Source organism: Pelodiscus sinensis, chromosome 25 (assembly GCF_052426305.1).
Source record: "Pelodiscus sinensis isolate ZL-2025 chromosome 25, ASM5242630v1, whole genome shotgun sequence".
Taxonomy (NCBI): domain Eukaryota; kingdom Metazoa; phylum Chordata; order Testudines; family Trionychidae; genus Pelodiscus; species Pelodiscus sinensis.
The window spans coordinates 16030172-16046750 of record NC_143076.1 but is presented as its reverse complement, the minus strand read 5'-3'; the positions used below and the strand labels follow the sequence as shown (position 1 = coordinate 16046750).

The 16579-nt window shown below is 52.5% G+C and overlaps 1 long non-coding RNA gene across 2 annotated transcripts; it reads right to left on the bottom strand.

The window, feature by feature from the left end:
• Positions 1-4854: 4854 nt before the first annotated feature.
• On the bottom strand, positions 4855-16571 carry LOC142820464 (uncharacterized). Of its 2 annotated transcripts, XR_012897698.2 has the most exons (4): positions 16432-16571; positions 15794-15962; positions 15126-15329; positions 4855-5954 (listed from the first exon to the last, which is right to left on the bottom strand). It is a non-coding gene; the product is annotated as an uncharacterized LOC142820464 (long non-coding RNA). The 2 variants fall into 2 exon arrangements; XR_012897697.2 differs by lacking the exon at positions 4855-5954 and having other exon boundaries at positions 13386-15329.
• Positions 16572-16579: the final 8 nt, after the last annotated feature.

Genomic DNA, 16579 nt, shown 5'->3' with positions numbered 1-16579 from the left:
AGGGGAGCTAGGTCCCTGCCTCCACCAGGCTCCCGTGGAAATTCCCCCTTTCCCCCCGACTTCCGTGGCAGCGTGTTCACAGGGCGTGTAGGGCGCTGGGCTCTGTATGCCAGCGATCTAGTGCAGCTGGCTTAACAATGTCGAACCTGAGTAGCTTCTGTTTAACAGCCTCCAAGACACTAGTGGGATAGTCAGAGCCGGATCCGCACCATAGGGTGAGACTGTCTCATCCGACAGAAGAAAACTGTCTTTACAGGACCCATCTGCCTTTTCTGTGGCAGTCCTGAGAATTCTCCCCTTGCAAGTAATGGACCCGTAGCATTATCAGGGTCCTTTTTCTTCCTAATTTGTTTGTAAAACTTCTTCTTACGGTCCTGACTCTGCTGACTACAGATTTCTCCTAGGTCCTTTTGCTTCCCTTAACTATTTTTCTGTCGTTGCCTTCTTGTATTCAATACGATCCACTTCCACTTTTTTCTATTTGTTTCATATTATTAGTAAAGTTTTTATCGGTGCCTTGACTTCCTCTCAGTTTTGTAACCAGCACAGACGTCTTCCTCAATTGTATGATTGTCAGAGCCTTCCGAGATGTGCCATCAACAGGGAAAATACGGTGCCATCTTTCCTCCACACTTCCTCCTCTGCTTTCCTTCATCATGGGGGCTAGCCTCTGTCCCCTTCTGCCAAGCATTTTAGAGATCTGTGTCAGCGCCGTTATTCTCATTTGACAGAGAAAATGAAGTGCAGAGATGAGGTAACATGCCCAGGGTCACACGGCAATTCAGTGGCGGAGCCAGGAACAGGATTAGGAAATCCTGCTACTCGGTCCCCCCTCCCTCACTCTCACCACTAGATCCTACTCTCTGCTCAGAGCTGGCTCTACTCAATAGATATGCCCCTGTAGGTAGGTTCAGGCATGTCAATGCCTCCTCTTTTTCTATTGAGAATGAGCTCCCAGGCAAGTTTTATCTTTCCTCGGTGCTGCCCCCCGCCCATTCCAGGGCAGCCCCCTCTTTGTGGTGCTACAACCAGCACTTCAGATGCAATCCAGGGGTCACCAAGCAACCTCCCCTTCCATGTGTGCCTGCTGCTCCCTCACCTCTTTGCTCGCTGGTCTCATGGCTTTACCAGCTCTGCCTCAGTTGTCCCTCAAATTGAGCATTGCTGCCCTCTGATCCGCCCAGCCCTGCTTCCCAAGTAAGCTCCTGGCGCCCCCCACCCCACCTGCCTCGCGGCACCAAACAGGCTGCATGGAGCAGATGTTGCCACGAAGCCCCGTTCCGAAGCTCCCGCCTGCAGGAGGCACCCAGAAGTGGCACAGGACCGGTTTCGTTCCACGTGGCCCAGACCTGGGGACGCTGGTGTCTTTTAGGCACCATGCCTGGCACAGCAGCAGGCAGGTCCGGGGCAACACACCAGATCTTGGGCTCTTCCAACTTGAAAATCCAGCTGGTGCTTGATTTGAAATTCGCCCCTTTCCTCCCTCGCAGCTCCCGGCCCACGTCTTTCCTTCCTCTGCCTCGGCTCACTTAGTCCCCCATCTCGATTTTCCGAGACGCCCTCCCCGCTGTATAAACAAAAGCTATTGTAGCCATGGTTAATAATCCCCAAATAAAGCCCGTGCAAGGGAGAGAGGAAGGAGCGAGGAACACACACAAATTATCCGCAGGGATCCGAGCCCAGCAAGGAAGAGTGACAGGAACTAACTGGGGGACCCAGTAGGACTGTGACTTTCCAGAAGCGGGGCAGGTGCCAGAATGACCCCAGGATCTCATGAACGGACAGCACAGGCTAGAGCTCCAGCTGGTGTATCCCTCTAGCTCCACTGACTTCAGAGGAGTGACACCCATGGACACCACCCGAATATCTGGCCCTTTCCCCCCTGGCGTGTGAGTGTGTCTGCCTTGTGGGACACCCAGTATCTCCAACAGGTCCGAATGGGGTACCAGGGGACACTATATTTCAGTGACTTTTGGGCCCTTATCCCAATTTGGCACAGCAGGACCGATCTTAGGGTGTGTCTAGACGACAGGTTTTTTTGGAAAAACGTGGCTTTTTTTTTCAAAAAAAACTTCCCCTGCATCTAGACGGCAGCCACGTTCTTTCGAAAGTCAATCGAAAGAACGTGGCAGGTTTTTCGATCGCGGTAAACCTCGTTTTACGAGGAAGAACGCCTGTTTTCGAAAGTGCTCTTTCGAAAAAAAGGCGTGATTGACTGCAAACTGTGCTTTTTCGAAAGAGAGCATCTAGACACTCGAAAAAGCACTTCGCTTTTTCGAAAGTACTGGCTGTAGTCTAGACGCTCTCTTTCGAAAGAGACTTGTAGTCTAGATGTACCCTTAGGCTGTGTCTAGACTGGCATGATTTTGCGCAAATACTTTTAACAGAAAAGTTTTTCCGTTAAAAGTATTTGCGCAAGAAAGCGTCTATACTGGCATGTGCCTTTGCGCAAAAGATTTGCTTTTGCGTAAAAGCATCCGTGCCAGTGGAGACGCTCTCTTGCACAAGAAAGCTCCGATGGCCATTTTAGCCATCGGACGTTCTTGCGCAAGAAATAAACGTGGCTGTCTACACTGGCCCTCTTGCGCAAGAATACCTTCACAAGAGGGCTTATCCCTAAGCGGGAGCATCAGAGTATTTGCGCAAGAACCACTGATTTCGTACATTACAACGTCAGTGTTCTTGCGCAAATACTCGCGGCCAGTGTAGACAGGCGGCAAGATTTTGCGCAAAATCATGCCAGTCTAGACGCAGCCTTCATTATACCAGGGCCTTTTTGCGCAGCTCTGCTCAGGAGGCCCCTCAGTCGCTGGGTAAGAAGGGTCCCTGTTGCAGGGAGCGTGGCTCATATGTGCTGCATTGCTGCTATTCACAGCTTCCTGTGTCACCTGGAAGCAGAGAACTTCCCAGAGGACTCAAGGAGTACGTCAAAACTATGTGGCTCCGTCGTCGGAGCCATGTAGATTTGTTTGTTCAGCAAAGGGAAATGAAGCCGCGATTTAAATAATCGCGGCTTCATTTAAATTTAAATGGCTGCCGCGCTGAGCCAACAAACAGCTGATCAGCTGTTTGTCGGCTCAGCACGCTAGTCTAGATGCTCCCGCGCCGACCTGAAAGCCCTTTGTCGACCTCCCCGGTAAACCTCATCCTACGAGGCATAACGGGGAGGTCGATAAAGGGCTTTCAGGTCGGCGCGGGAGCGTCCAGACTAGCGCGCTGAGCCGACAAACAGCTGATCAGCTGTTTGTTGGCTCAGCGCGGCAGCCATTTAAATTTAAATGAAGCCGCGATTATTTAAATCGCGGCTTCATTTCCCTTTGCCGATCAGCCTAATCTACATGGCTCCATCGATGGAGCCATGTAGTTTAGACACACCCATAGAGTCCTAAGGCTGCTCTAAGTTACACCTGGGGCAAAGTAGGGCCCTGCGCTGCCCCAGAATAAGGAGAGTGCAGAGGTGGGTTAAATCTCCTTAGCTCCCTGCAACTGGGGGCATCAGCGGAGTAAATAAAGATCGGTCCCCAGGCTCTCATCCCACGGTGCCAGGTGGAAGCTGGAGCCAGGCTAGCGACCCATCTGGGGAGGAGCAGGGCTCATCTCGCCGCTTTACTTCCGAGGGACCGAATTCCCTTTGTGTCCCAGGAGGGGACGGCGCTTCCTTCTCCCATGGCAGAGGCGTGTGAAAAGGTCCAAGAGTGAACACAGTGACCAGATTCCTCCCTGAACATCTGCCTTCCGTCAGCCGCGAGATCTGGGCAGGAAGCGAGTCCTGCTGAATAATTCATCACGCCGGCCTCATCATTCATAAAGAGCAGCAGGATCCTTGGACGGAGGGAAGCCGGCGGGTCTGACTCTGCCCAGCTGTTCACAGGGGACAGAGACAAGGCTTCCAGGCAGGCAGAAGAGCCTCATTCCTTCCAGGCTGCCCCTGGATAATCTCGCTCATCTCTAGCTTCCAGATCCCCAAGAGCAGGGGAGCTTCAGCCCACAACTGGCTCAGGCTTGACTCCAGCGCCAGCCAGGTGAATATAGAAACCATAGAACTAGAGAAGAGCAGAACCCATGCATGGAGCTGGGGCTAGGATGGCCACGTAGCCACATCTCTTTCCACAGGCCGGTTTGCTCTTGGTGTAAATCTGTACACAAGAGGAGTGTGTTTGGCTACGTCCACACTGCACACTTACTTTGGAATAAGCTATTCCGGAAGAAATACTCCCAAATAGCTTATTTCAAAATAGCATGTCTACGCTACAGGGACACCGCAAAATTAGTCCGAGACAGGCTCCCCTAATGGGGATGTGCTACCTCGATTTGGAGGCCCAGCAGGCACGGGGGAGACATTACTTTGAATGGCTCTGGGGAGGAGCTATTTCGAAATAGCTATTTCAGAAGAGGAGCTATTCCTCGTGGAGTGAGGCGTACAGAAGTCAGAATAAGCCGTCCGTTATTTCCGATTTATTTCAAAATAAGGGAACTGCTGTGTAGATGCTCACATTGTTATTCCAAAATAACGCTGCTGTGTAGACCCTTAGGCTGTGTCTAGACGGGCAAGTTTTTCCACAAAATCATCTGCTTTTGCGGAAAAACTTGCCAGCTGTCTACACTGGCCGCTTGAATTTCCGCAAGAACACTGACGATCTCATGTAAGATCGTCAGTGTTCTTGCGGAAATACTATGCTGCTCCCGTTCGGGCAAAAGCCCTCTTGCACAAATCATTTGCGCAAGAGGGCCAGTGTAGACAGCACAGTGCTGTTTTCCGCAAAAAAGCCCCGATCACGAAAATGGCCATCGGGGCTTTTTTGCGGAAAAGCGTGTCTAGATTGGCCACGGACGCTAGATTGGCCACGTCCTGCCAATCTAGACGTGCTTTTCCGAAAATGCTTTTAACGGAAAACTTTTCCGTTAAAAGCATTTTCGGAAAATCATGCCAGTGTAGACGTAGCCTTAGAGAGGAGAGCGCTTGGTCCCATCTGCACGATGGTCCTGTGGTCCTACCTGCAGCTACCAGTTCTGATCCAATTGCATCTCGCAATGCAGATGGGATCAACTCAGGGAAGTCCAGCATCTCTCCTAGGTCCAAAGGCTGTACGAAGAGACCCTGTATTTTGGTGATTCCTTGTCCCAGATGAGGCGTCTTCTTGGACCCCAAACCTGGTCCCCACAGGATTGTTTCCTTTGAGACATGGCAGCAGTGAAACTTACCACGGGAAAGCACAGTGACTGAATATACAGCAAGTGGAGTTTGGCCTCCAAAGAACACCACTTGTTTCTTTGCCCAGTGCATACTGCGACCCTACACATGCTAGCCTTGATCTTCCCCCAGCTGCGGTACACAGCTCTGTGCAACAAGCCTCAGTCTCTCCATGCAGCTGGTCCGAGAGAGACGTGGACTTGCCAGCTTTGAGGCTACGCCCGCAAATCAGGACGGTCAGATAACACCAAGGTACCCAGGCCCCCCAGATCACCAGCTGTGGACAATGTTATCAAAACCTTGTGTCTTGTCTGCAGCCTGACTCATTGCTCTCCCACCTGGTGTTTGCTTGATTGATGGTGTAAGACTAATAAGGAGGGGGCGGAGGGAACCAGGGAATTTTTCTAATGAAAATCATAAACAGCAATGCACCCTCGACTCCCCTGCATGTTTATTTGGTGTCAAATCCATGTTGGCCGGATTAACGGCTTGGAACTTTGTCTAAATGTTTATGACACTTCTGCCTCCCTTTCCAAACAGTTCCAGAGCAGCATGGCATTGGGCAGCGGCAGGTTGTGACATCAGCACCCGATCACTCGGCTGTTGTTCCTGTGCATGCTGCAATTGTGTTGCTCCAGATATGGTTAGGAGTGTGGCTACAGCAGGGGGGGTCTTGCACCCTGAAAGGTGACTGGATGAAGCTCGTGGCTCACCCTTTTCTTCCTGAGTTGCCTGTGGGATTTGGCAACATCTTCATCCGTCCCTGTTTATTAGAGACGAGACAGGGTTGTAAATTCTGAGCCGATGGAAGTTCAGGGCAGTTTGAATCAGGGTTTGCCTCTGTTATTTACAACCTTTCGAGCCAGGCCAGAAATAGTGTTGTGGAAGTTGGGGTGAACTTTGCCGAGCTTTGGGCTGATTGGAGGGGAGAGAGGGTAGTGTTGCCCAGCCCCGAGTCAGATTCCAAGGCCAAATAGGGCCATTGTGAACAACTAATCTAACAACCTTTGTCACTCAGGCCAGAGGCCGGCTCCGAAGTGATACCTGGAGTAGAGCGTTTAGAAAAACAGCCTGTCTGGATTTAAAAGCAGCCTGTGATGGAGAATCCACCATGACCCTGGGCAAGTTGTTCCAGGGGTTAGATACTCTCACTTTTAAAATGTACACTCTATTTCCCATCTGAAGTTGTCTACTTTATCTTCAATTTTTAACCAGTTGCTAAAAGAAGAAGACCATTTAAAAATATTTGTTCTCCCGGTAGATACTTACAGACTGGTCACGTCGGCTCTTCACTTTCTCTTTGGGAAGATGTGGACACACGAGCTAAAAATTTGTCAAGCAAAAAAAACAAAACCCACCCACACGGAACACACATCCTGTGCAGAAACAAAGGGGGAGGTAGCAGAGTAAAGCAGCTGCCTGCTACCCAAAGCAGAGAGGCAGACCCCAGGGCAACACAATGGCAGGGCGGGTGGGGGGGCATTGCGCTCCTTGACTCTAGCATCCTAAGGCCGGTTTTCTAATCCTTCAGGGCTCTTCTCTGAACGCTCTCCAGCTCATCAGCATCCTTCTGGAACGGCCACAGAAGGGTCGCCGTCTTAGTCTGTAGCTTTGAAAACCACAAGCAGGCCTGTGGCACCTTTGAGACTAACAAATATGAGCTTCTGTGTGTAAACCCACTCCATCAGATGCGGGCACCAGAACTGGGCACACAATTCCAGCAGTGGTCCCAGAAGGAAAATAACCCCTGCTGGTGATTTGCCTCTTTATACATCCCAGGGCCACTTTCTCGCTTTTGGAAACTGGTGCTCAAGTCATGATCCACCACGGCCTTTACCTCTTCCTCCGCGTCCCTACTTCCCAGGATCAAGCCCCCCATCCTTAGGGTGGCCAGGTGTCCAGTATTCTACCATGCAGTCTGGTTTTCGCACCCTCTGTCCAGTAAAAATTTAAGAAAATACCAAACATGTGCAATGTCCGGTATTTTCTGTTTTTCCGACTGGGCGCCAGATGGAAGCCTGGTGGAGGCGGGGGGAGTGGCTGGGAGGCGGGGCCGCGATCGGCGCTGGGAGCCCTCAGCTGATGGTGTCTGAGGAGGAGTGACGCCGTGGGGAGGAGGAGAAGCCCTGTCCCTGCTCCTGAGCGCTGTTCAAGCGCGTTTGGCGCCGTACTCCAGGAGAGAAGCCCGCAGGTGCTTTGTAGTTGTGTTTAGGAGCCTTCCATGGGCTCTCAGCCAAAACTGACTGGGGTGGAATTTCTGCTTCTTCCCACTGGGACACCCAAAGACCTGGCTATGGGGGATCCACCTTCCTACCCATGGTTACGCCCTCCCTCGCCCTGCCGTTGTGTTGCCCAGGGTCTGCCTCCCTCTGCTTTGGGTAGCAGGCAGCTGCTTTGCTCTGCTGCCTCCCCCTTTGTTCCCACGCGGGATGTGTGTTCAGTGTGGGTGGGTTTTTTTTTTTTGCTCGACAAATTTTTAGCCCGTGTGTTCAGTATTTTTGGGGAGCCCATCTGGCAATGCTACCCATCCTGTGAGTACGGGCTGCATCCTTTGGTCTTGGACATACGCTTTTACACATCGCTGTAGTAAAACACTCTGTCTACCAAATACTCCACGTCTCTCTGAGGCAGCGATCTGGCCCCAGGCTTTACACTCTCCCCACTTGTGTGTCCTTTGTAAACATTATCAGTGATGATTTTATGCTTTCTTCAAGGTCTCTGACAAAAGCATTGCCCAAGAACTGACTCCTGAGGGACCCTGCTGGAAACACGCCCGTTTCATGAGGATTCCCCATTTACGGTTTCCTGCAGAGGTCTCACACGTAGCCAGTTTTTAATCGACTTACTGTGTGTCATGTTAATTTTATATCATTCTAGCGTTGTCATCAAAATATCACATGGTACCAAGTGCAACACCTTCTGGAAGTCAGTTCTATCAACACTATTGACCAAACTTGGCACTATTGACCAAACTTGGCATTTCCTACACACACACACACACACACACACACACACACACAAAGACAGCAAGTGAGTCTGACAGGATCGGCATTAATTACCTCACCCTCCTTCGGTTCTGTGATATTCAAGTTCCGTATCAGCTGCTCCGCTATCTTGCCCAGCACTTTGTGAACCCGAGTCTCTATTGCTCGGCACAGTGGGCGACCACTTACAGCAGTGCCGAGGTGCTGTCCGAATGGTTGTATTATGCAGGACAATGATGGATCAGGCCCAGCATATTCGTTGGTTCGAACTGGGGCCCCAAGCTTCCCGACTCCTGGCTTCTCTCCGGCTCATTTTTTGAAGGGAAACACGACTAGCTTGAGTTAATAATCCCAGTCCCCCTCTCGGCTACAGCCTGCTCCCTTACGCTGGATAACGGTGTGTCACTGGCGGAGAATCTGGCCCTGTGTTTATTTCCATGGGTGACAACATCACGGGGGTGTTTAGCTGTGGGGCAGCTTATGCTGTGGGGCAGAACAGGCTCCGGTAGGGGGATGGGATCTGGCCTATGGAGGTTTTCATACAAAAGGTTTTCCGGTCTCCTCTTTTGCAGCTTCTCCTGAGTGCAGGTACTGATCTCAGCAAGCACAGGATCGGATCTAGGGGTCCAGCGTGAACGTCCCACCCCCAGCTGCCAAAGCATGTCCCAAAGGCCTGCCCCTTAGCAGCAGCTTGCCCCATAGCCTGCCCCTTAGCAGCAGCTTTGTTTTGGGCTCCAGCCACATCCATTCCACAAGCAAACCAGGAGGGTGGAGATAAGACAAGTTTGGAAGGCTCAGCACATTCTGGGCCCCAGTGTGTAGCCAGACAGCCCGCCCCCATCACATCCATCTTATTTGCCTCTCTGAAGCATACAGGGCAGAGAAGGAGCAATAATATCAGCATAGTCTATGCTGGCTCATCTGATCCTGAGAAGCTGAAAACACAGATATGTGGAGAGAGAGCGATTAAGTCAATAAGCTGGCCTCGAGGCTGCGAGAACTGCCCCCGGCTGGCACCCATGTTGATTCGAACACACACACAGTCCCTGGAAGAGGAATTTCCCACTGAGAAAAGAATCCCCAGTAATTCCAATTTCGTTCTCTCTTTTACAAGTGTAAATTAAGTTCACAACTCCCTTGTAAGAACTGGTCTCACAAAAGACAGACCAGCCCCATTTGGCATGACAGATAAGAAAGAGAAATACGGGACCCCATGAGTATAAAAGATGGGCCCAGCACACACTCACTTTGAGTGTCATTCTACCCTCTACCTGCTGGTCGGGTTAGGTGTTTGACCTCCCGAGGTTCTATGGGGACGCCCACCTCGTATTTTCGTCTTTCCTAGGAATTGAGGGACCTGCCCTGACCTGACATGCTGGAGTCGAGAGGCACAGAAGGGGGTAAAAATTGTACCTGGATGTGGTCCTCTGTCTTAAGTGTACACATAGAAAGAGTAAGCTGTTACTTGGTACCATTATTTCTATTTTTCTATCTTTATCTTCTTTGTAACCATTTTTAAGATCTATATTTTGCTAATAGTTAAGAAATAGAACAATAGCCATTGCAGCCATATGATTTATAAGCTTCTTTAATAAACCTGTAACTGTTTAAGTTTTAACCTGACTCCTTCAGTTGCTGTAACAGAACCAAGCACAATTTAAAAGAACTTCAGCCGGTCTTAAGGGACAGACATAGGGAGCCCTGACCGTCGGCTGACACAGCGATAAGCCACTTCCTCTGCCCAGCGCTGGGACTTTCCGGGTACAATTTCATGGTGCCCCAGGCCTGCAGTGCCTGCCAGTGGGTGGAAGATGCAGAAGGCAGGGCACCTGGTGGATTCACTGGGGTTAGCCAGTTGTGATACTGTCTGCAGCCCACCAGCGGTTTTGCAGGGTTGGTCCTGTGCCAACCCTTTCGCTGCTGCCTCAACTGCCCCTGCCTTGGATTGCTGGAGCGCCCCATTGTCTTCCTTGGGGCTCAGCCAGGCATGTAAATAATGGGAGACCTCCCCTCCCTGGAGCGGGGTGTTCCTTTGGGGACACCCGCTGGCTCCAGCTACAGGCAGTACGAGCCCTGCCAGCCGCCAGCCGCAGCAGCAATGATTTCATCTCGCTGGCAGCAACTGGCCCGTGGTCAATATACTCCGAGCTGGAGGCCCAGCCGGCGCGCACCATCTGTCTGTCCGGGAAGGGGGCGTGGATGTGACCAAACCATTGCCCTCAGCCACTGGCTGTCACAGGCCCCTCCTTTGTGGGTGGAGATCTTTGTGTGGGCACCTTGTTGTGCTGTATGTGCATGGTGTGCGTGTGTGTGTGTAGATCCTTGTGTGGGCGCCCTGTTGTGCTGTATGTGCATGGTGTGTGTGTGTGTGTAGCACTTTGTGTGGGCACCCTGTTGTGCTGTATGTGCATGGTGTGTGTGTGTGTAGCACTTTGTGTGGGCGCCCTGTTGTGCTGTATGTGCATGGTGTGTGTGTGTGTGTGTGTGTGTGTGTGTGTGTGTGTGTGTGTGTGTGCATGCAGATATTTGTGTGGGCACCCTGCTGTTCTGTATGTGCATGGTGCGTGTGTGTATGTGTGTGTGTGTGTGTGTGTGTGTGTGTAGATCTTTGTGTGGGCACCCTGTTGTGCTGTATGTGTGTGTGTGTGTGTGTGTGTGTGTGTGTGTGTGTGTATCAGAGCCATTTGTGGGTGCACTTCTGGGCATTTCTGGGTGGGGGACCACGTATCTTTGCAGTTGTGTGTGTCTGTGTGTTTGTAGCTATATTTGTGAGTGAGCGCCCCTTACAGCTGCAATCAGGTGCCGCGCTCCCGGATCATGGGCTGCAGCAGCTCCCAGCAGCCACCCTGCAGTGGCCGCCCAGGGCGGGGGCCACGTGAACCCCCACAGCGCCAGCCAGCAGCGCCCTTACCCCCTGCGCCAGCCGGGCCGGGCTGGGCCGGGCATGTGCATCCTGCCACCGCCAGCTCCGCGCGCCCTCCCCCACGCGCCGGGCAATGGCGGGGCCGCGCATGTGCCCTCCCCCAACCCAGGGCACAATTAAACTGTCTGCCCGGGGTGCCGGAATGGCTTGGTCCAGCCCTGTGTGTTTGCATGCCTGTGGCCACCCGCCCGTCTTCATCACCGGCCTGGCTGCACCTGGTTTTGCTGCATTTGGTGATTGAGTTTGTCTTTAGACACTCTCCTAAAGTGCATGGCTTGCATCTAAACTTCACAGCTGCCTATCTCCCCTCCCCCACTCCGGGTGTCAGATAAATTCCCTTCCACTTGTTTCTGTGCAGTCTAACCTGTTTGGCTCTGCCCGGAAGGCTCCAGCTGCTATTAGCAGCCAATGCCTGGAGTCATATCACAAACCAGCTATTCCATTTTAAGCAACTAATCTTATTTGGAATAAACTTCATTTCTGATGAATCATCCCAACCCATTTGGCCTGGAAAGGAGGGGGGAGGACAGAGAGCAGGCATCAGAAATGCATCCAGAAGCAGACAAGAAGGGTGGGGAAGGAGTGCTGTGGCGCACACACACACACACACACACACACACATACACATGGAGGAGCGAGGGACCGAAGAACACACGCACACACGCACACACATACACATGGAGGAGCGAGGGATCGAAGAGAACACATACACACGAACACACACACACACATGCACGCACACACGCATGCACACACACACATACACACACATGCACGCACACACGCATGCACACACACATGCATGCACACACATACACACACATGCACGCACGCGCGCACACACATACACACACATGCACGCACACACGCACGCACACACACATCCGCACGCACACACACATACACACACATGCACGCATGCACACACACACACACATGCACGCATGCACACACACACACACATGCACGTGCGCACACACACACACACACACACAGAGGAGCAAGGGATCGAAGAAAAGGGGAGCTGAAAAGAAAGCCACAGGCCGAGAGGCAAGACAAAGGGGAAGTGATTTGCCTAATGCCATGCAAGGAAACACTGGCAGAGCCAAAAGCAGAACCCAGGAGTCCTGGACCTAGCGCTCAGCATCAAACAGGCCCTGTGAAGAGGACCCAGAGTCCTGACCCCGTTGCCCAGCTCTCTGCCCTGCCCTGCCTCCCTGATATGGATCTTAGCGCCTGCAGAGAAGGCCAAGCACAGACTTGCAGGCAGGGTCGGACTGAATCCCAGTCGGAGCGTAAGGAACGGCAAACAGAGCAGGGAAGAGACTACAGGCCGAGGAAGCCAAGGCTCTGAGACCCCAAGCATTGAGGGGGGCTTTCTACAGCACCCAGGAACTGCAGAGTAAAGCCAGGTGCTGCCCTCGGGGTCAGTGAGAGCCTCTGAGGTCTGGGGAAAGCTGGGGAGGGCTTTTAAGGGCAGGGGAACCACGGTGTCATCCCCTGTCTTGCAGCACTTTACAGAGCGCCTCACGGATTAGGCCTCCATTTCCCAGAGGGGGAAACTGAGGCACAGAGCAGGGAGTTGACTTGCTGCAGGCCACCCAGCAAGGCAGTGGCAGAGAAAGGAGTCCTGGCTCTCTAGGGCATACTGTAAGGGAGGAAGTGGGGGGAGCCGTGCTCTCAGGAGAGGCAGGTATGGAGGGCATGGGCAGTTTTTGCTGGGTAATCACCGCCTTGCACGGTGTTGGCAGTGATCAAAGGCTCCTCCAGCCGCACGGGCTCTGGCGCTTTCTCCCCACCCACACGGGCCTGAGAACAGCTTTCCCACAGCCGCCGCGCTGCCCAGGGCTCAGCAGCTGCACGGGCGGCTTTGTGCCTCGGCTGAAGAGGATGGCAGGGGGGGCGGGGGAGGGGGCGCGGGCCTCCGGGGCTTTCTACAGAGCCATTGTGCTTGGCCGTTTCCAATCTGGAATCCGCGCGTTGCCGAGCGAGTGTGAAAAAGAGGAACGCAGCCAATCAGGCGCTGGTCTCCAGGCTGCCTCGACCCCAGGCCAGCACCTCCAATGGGGAGGCAAGGATGGGCAGCTCCGCCCCGACACTGTGATGTCACACAGGAGCTTTGTGATGTCATCTTGCATCCCTCCAGGTTTACAGACAGAGCAAACTCCTCTGATTCTGCTTTGATCCCTCCCCCCAGATACAGTCTGGACTCCTTCTGTCCGATTTTAAAAGGGACCAGGGCCTAACCCAGCCCCTTACTCGTGTCCAATGCATAGTTATGGCATAGCTTGTGCCCTGGCCCACAGAGACTCCTCTATGCCCAGAGTGACAGCAAAGGGGCATATTTCAGCCTTGGACTCTTAGTACAATCCTATCAAACTGGTAGGCAGATGCCCAGGTACCCAGCTATAGTGGGCAAGAACTTGCCTGCAATCAGCTGCTGGGACAGTCTCAGGCAGTGGGGAGTTAAATGCCTAAATATCTCAGAAGTTGCAGGCCAATGGACTTGGGCTGATCAGAAGAGGCGTGCCGCTGCTGACATCAGCGTGTCCGTGGACACCAGCAGAGAAATCGGCCCAAGAGCTTTGGAGGCCTCTTAAGTTTAGTCCTAGGGGAAAACAATGAATAGTCGTGCAGCACCTTAGAGACTAACCAAACATGTAGATGGCACCATGAGCTTTCATGGGCACAACCCACTTCTAACCTGGCTACCCCTCTGAAGCTTTTAGTCCTAGGGGAGAGAGACAAGGCACTGTGAATGTGAAGATTAGGGGTTTGGAATGGGTCCCATATGGGGAGCGATTAAAGAGACAGAGGCTTTTCAGCTTGGAAAAGAGGAGACTAAGGGGGGAGATGATCGAGGTCTATAAAATCATGAGTGGTGGGGAGAAAGTGAATAAGGAAAAGTTATTTACTTGTTCCCGTAATATAAGAACAAGGGGCCACCAATTGAAACTAATGGGCAGCAGGTTTAAAACAAATAAAAGGAAGTTCTTCACACAGCGCATAGTCAATCTGTGGAACTCCTTGCCTGAGGAGGCTGTGAAGGCTGGGACTATGGCTGGGGGCCCCGATGTGCACAGGTACTCACACTATAGGGATTCTTTTATATTTACAAACCTTTCATTTATACATGTAGTAAAGTTACACACACTAACTCAGCAAGGTGGACAGAGATAATACAGAAGATACATTTGGACACCCAGAGTTACCCCATCCCTTGAGCCCTGACACAACCACCTGAAAAGTTAGCCATACTCTTCCTCATCACCATCACCTTCCTCATCTCCACCTGGGCATCCTTCTGGCACCTCCCAAGGTCTACATCTCTAGCAGGGATGCCACTTCTATAAGATGTTACGCTGACATTGCCATGTCCAATGCATATTCAATAGGGTTTTCCCCACCCCCTCCTTATCTGTATTTCCTCCCTTTATCAATACTAAGGGGTCCTGTTTTAATAGGTTAGTATATCTATGATTTCACCCCATTTTCATGTACATCCGTTCGTTGCCATGGCACATTTGGGGGGGGGGGACTTCCAGAAGTTGGTGTCATGTTCTGCGGTCAGATGATGTCATATGCACAAAACTGCCCCTTACATCCTATTTCCAGTTCTCTGGTACTTATCTATGCCAAAGATCACAGGCCTCAAACCTTGCCTGAACTGCTAAAGGCAACAGGTTGGTACCAGATACAGACCTGTAGGTGCCTTGCATTGCTGCGGAATATAAGAAAGCAGAATATATTGCAAAGCAGTGACTATAATAGGGATAAGACAGACCCTGCATCCAATCAAAGCGCGGCTACGGTTCAATTGGCACACGCCGTGCATTCTACATACACACACGCAGTTTGCAAATCTCCCCTATCCCAGGAGACCGCTTGGTTAGGACGATCCTGCAGCCCACTGAGATGAAGAACCATTCCTGCGGCCCGTTCACTAGCCTCGGTTGCCCATTGCTGGGTCAGAATGTGACATACCATAACCCCTCGCCGGTGGCTGCACTAGCAGCTAACCCTTTACCTCTGGTGGTAGGTGCAATGCTGGGGGCCCTGCAGATGAACCAACGTTGGAGGTCGTCATTACAGATGCTCCAACATCCAGGACACATAAAACCAGACAGGGCAAACCACTGGCAATGGGCTTCTCACAAACAAGTCATCGAGGACCCTGACGGCATCAGGGCACATGGTAGCTGGGTCCCAGCAAGAAAAGAAGAGTCCCAGGCTGGAAAAGCACAAGGAAACAAGCCCTCATTAGGTTCAGCAACATGGCCAGAGCAACTCTTTTTTCCATCTCTGATACCTAAGAGCCGTCTGCTAAAAACTCCTTGGGTAACCTTAAACCGGCTGAGCCAGCCAAGCTGCAATTCTCCAGGCTAAATTGGGATTAAACCCCCAATAACGGAGTGATGAGCATTTGAAAAATGGAATGTTCCCAGACCCGGTAAAGCATTTCCTCAGAGGTTCCGGTTACAGGGCTATTTACGAGGCCGGAGAGCAACCTGGAGGCATGGGACTGATGTTATTTACGTGTCGCAGAGACGTGATCATGGCCCGCAGCTAACTGATGGGCGCTATTACTCCCCCCCTTGGAAGTGGAGGAGTGACTTGGGTGGGAGACGGAGCAGGGTGGGCAGTGGGACAAAGTTAAGAAAAACAGGCACGTTAACAGGAAAAGCGTCTTCGCACCGAGATCGGTTCGGCTGTGGGCTTGTCCCGGTGGAAGGCTCATTGCTTGGGACTATTTATTGGTTCAAATGGTGACTCTGTGACAGTAGCGCCAATCCCCATCGAGATCCTATTTGTGGCAGGTGCGGCCCAGACAGACAAGACAGAGTCCTCATCCCGGACGGACAGCCTAAGTAGACAAGATAGACACGGGATGGAAAGGGGTGGGGGAGAAGGACACGAAATCTTGAAAACCAAAGCCTCTGGACTAGCAAAAGGACAGCAGGAAGCAATCCTGCCTGGGCCCTTCTGCTATCCGGCTCCTGCCGCAGCCTGGCCGTGCCGGGGCTGGCGGTTGCCGGGCGTCTATTTGCAGCAGGTGAAGGTGCAGTATCTCTGGGATGCAAAGCTGACAGTGCCCCCAGAAGGAGGGGGTGGGTTGGCACACTGCAAGGGGGGGAGTTGCCACTTGGGTGTGCAACAAAAGCCTGCCTTGGGGGAGGGGGAAGGATGGGCTGGGCAGAAAACCCTGCAGCTTCCCTACCAAAGCTGCCCACAGAGCTGGCAGCAAGACAGCTGTTCGCCTGGGGGGTGGGGGGGGGGATATCTCAGACCCAGAGCAAGCCCCTGCTGGGCTAGCGGCAGGGAGACTTACACACCTTGGCCGGTGGCGATGAGGGGGCATCTGTGCTATCAGGCCGCTTGGCACATGCCCTGGGACAGCCCCCTGCCCCTCCCCGCCTGCCTCACTCCTCCTGCGCGAGCGGGGCTGGAGATAAGGGCTGGCTCGGTGCAGCTGTGGCCCCT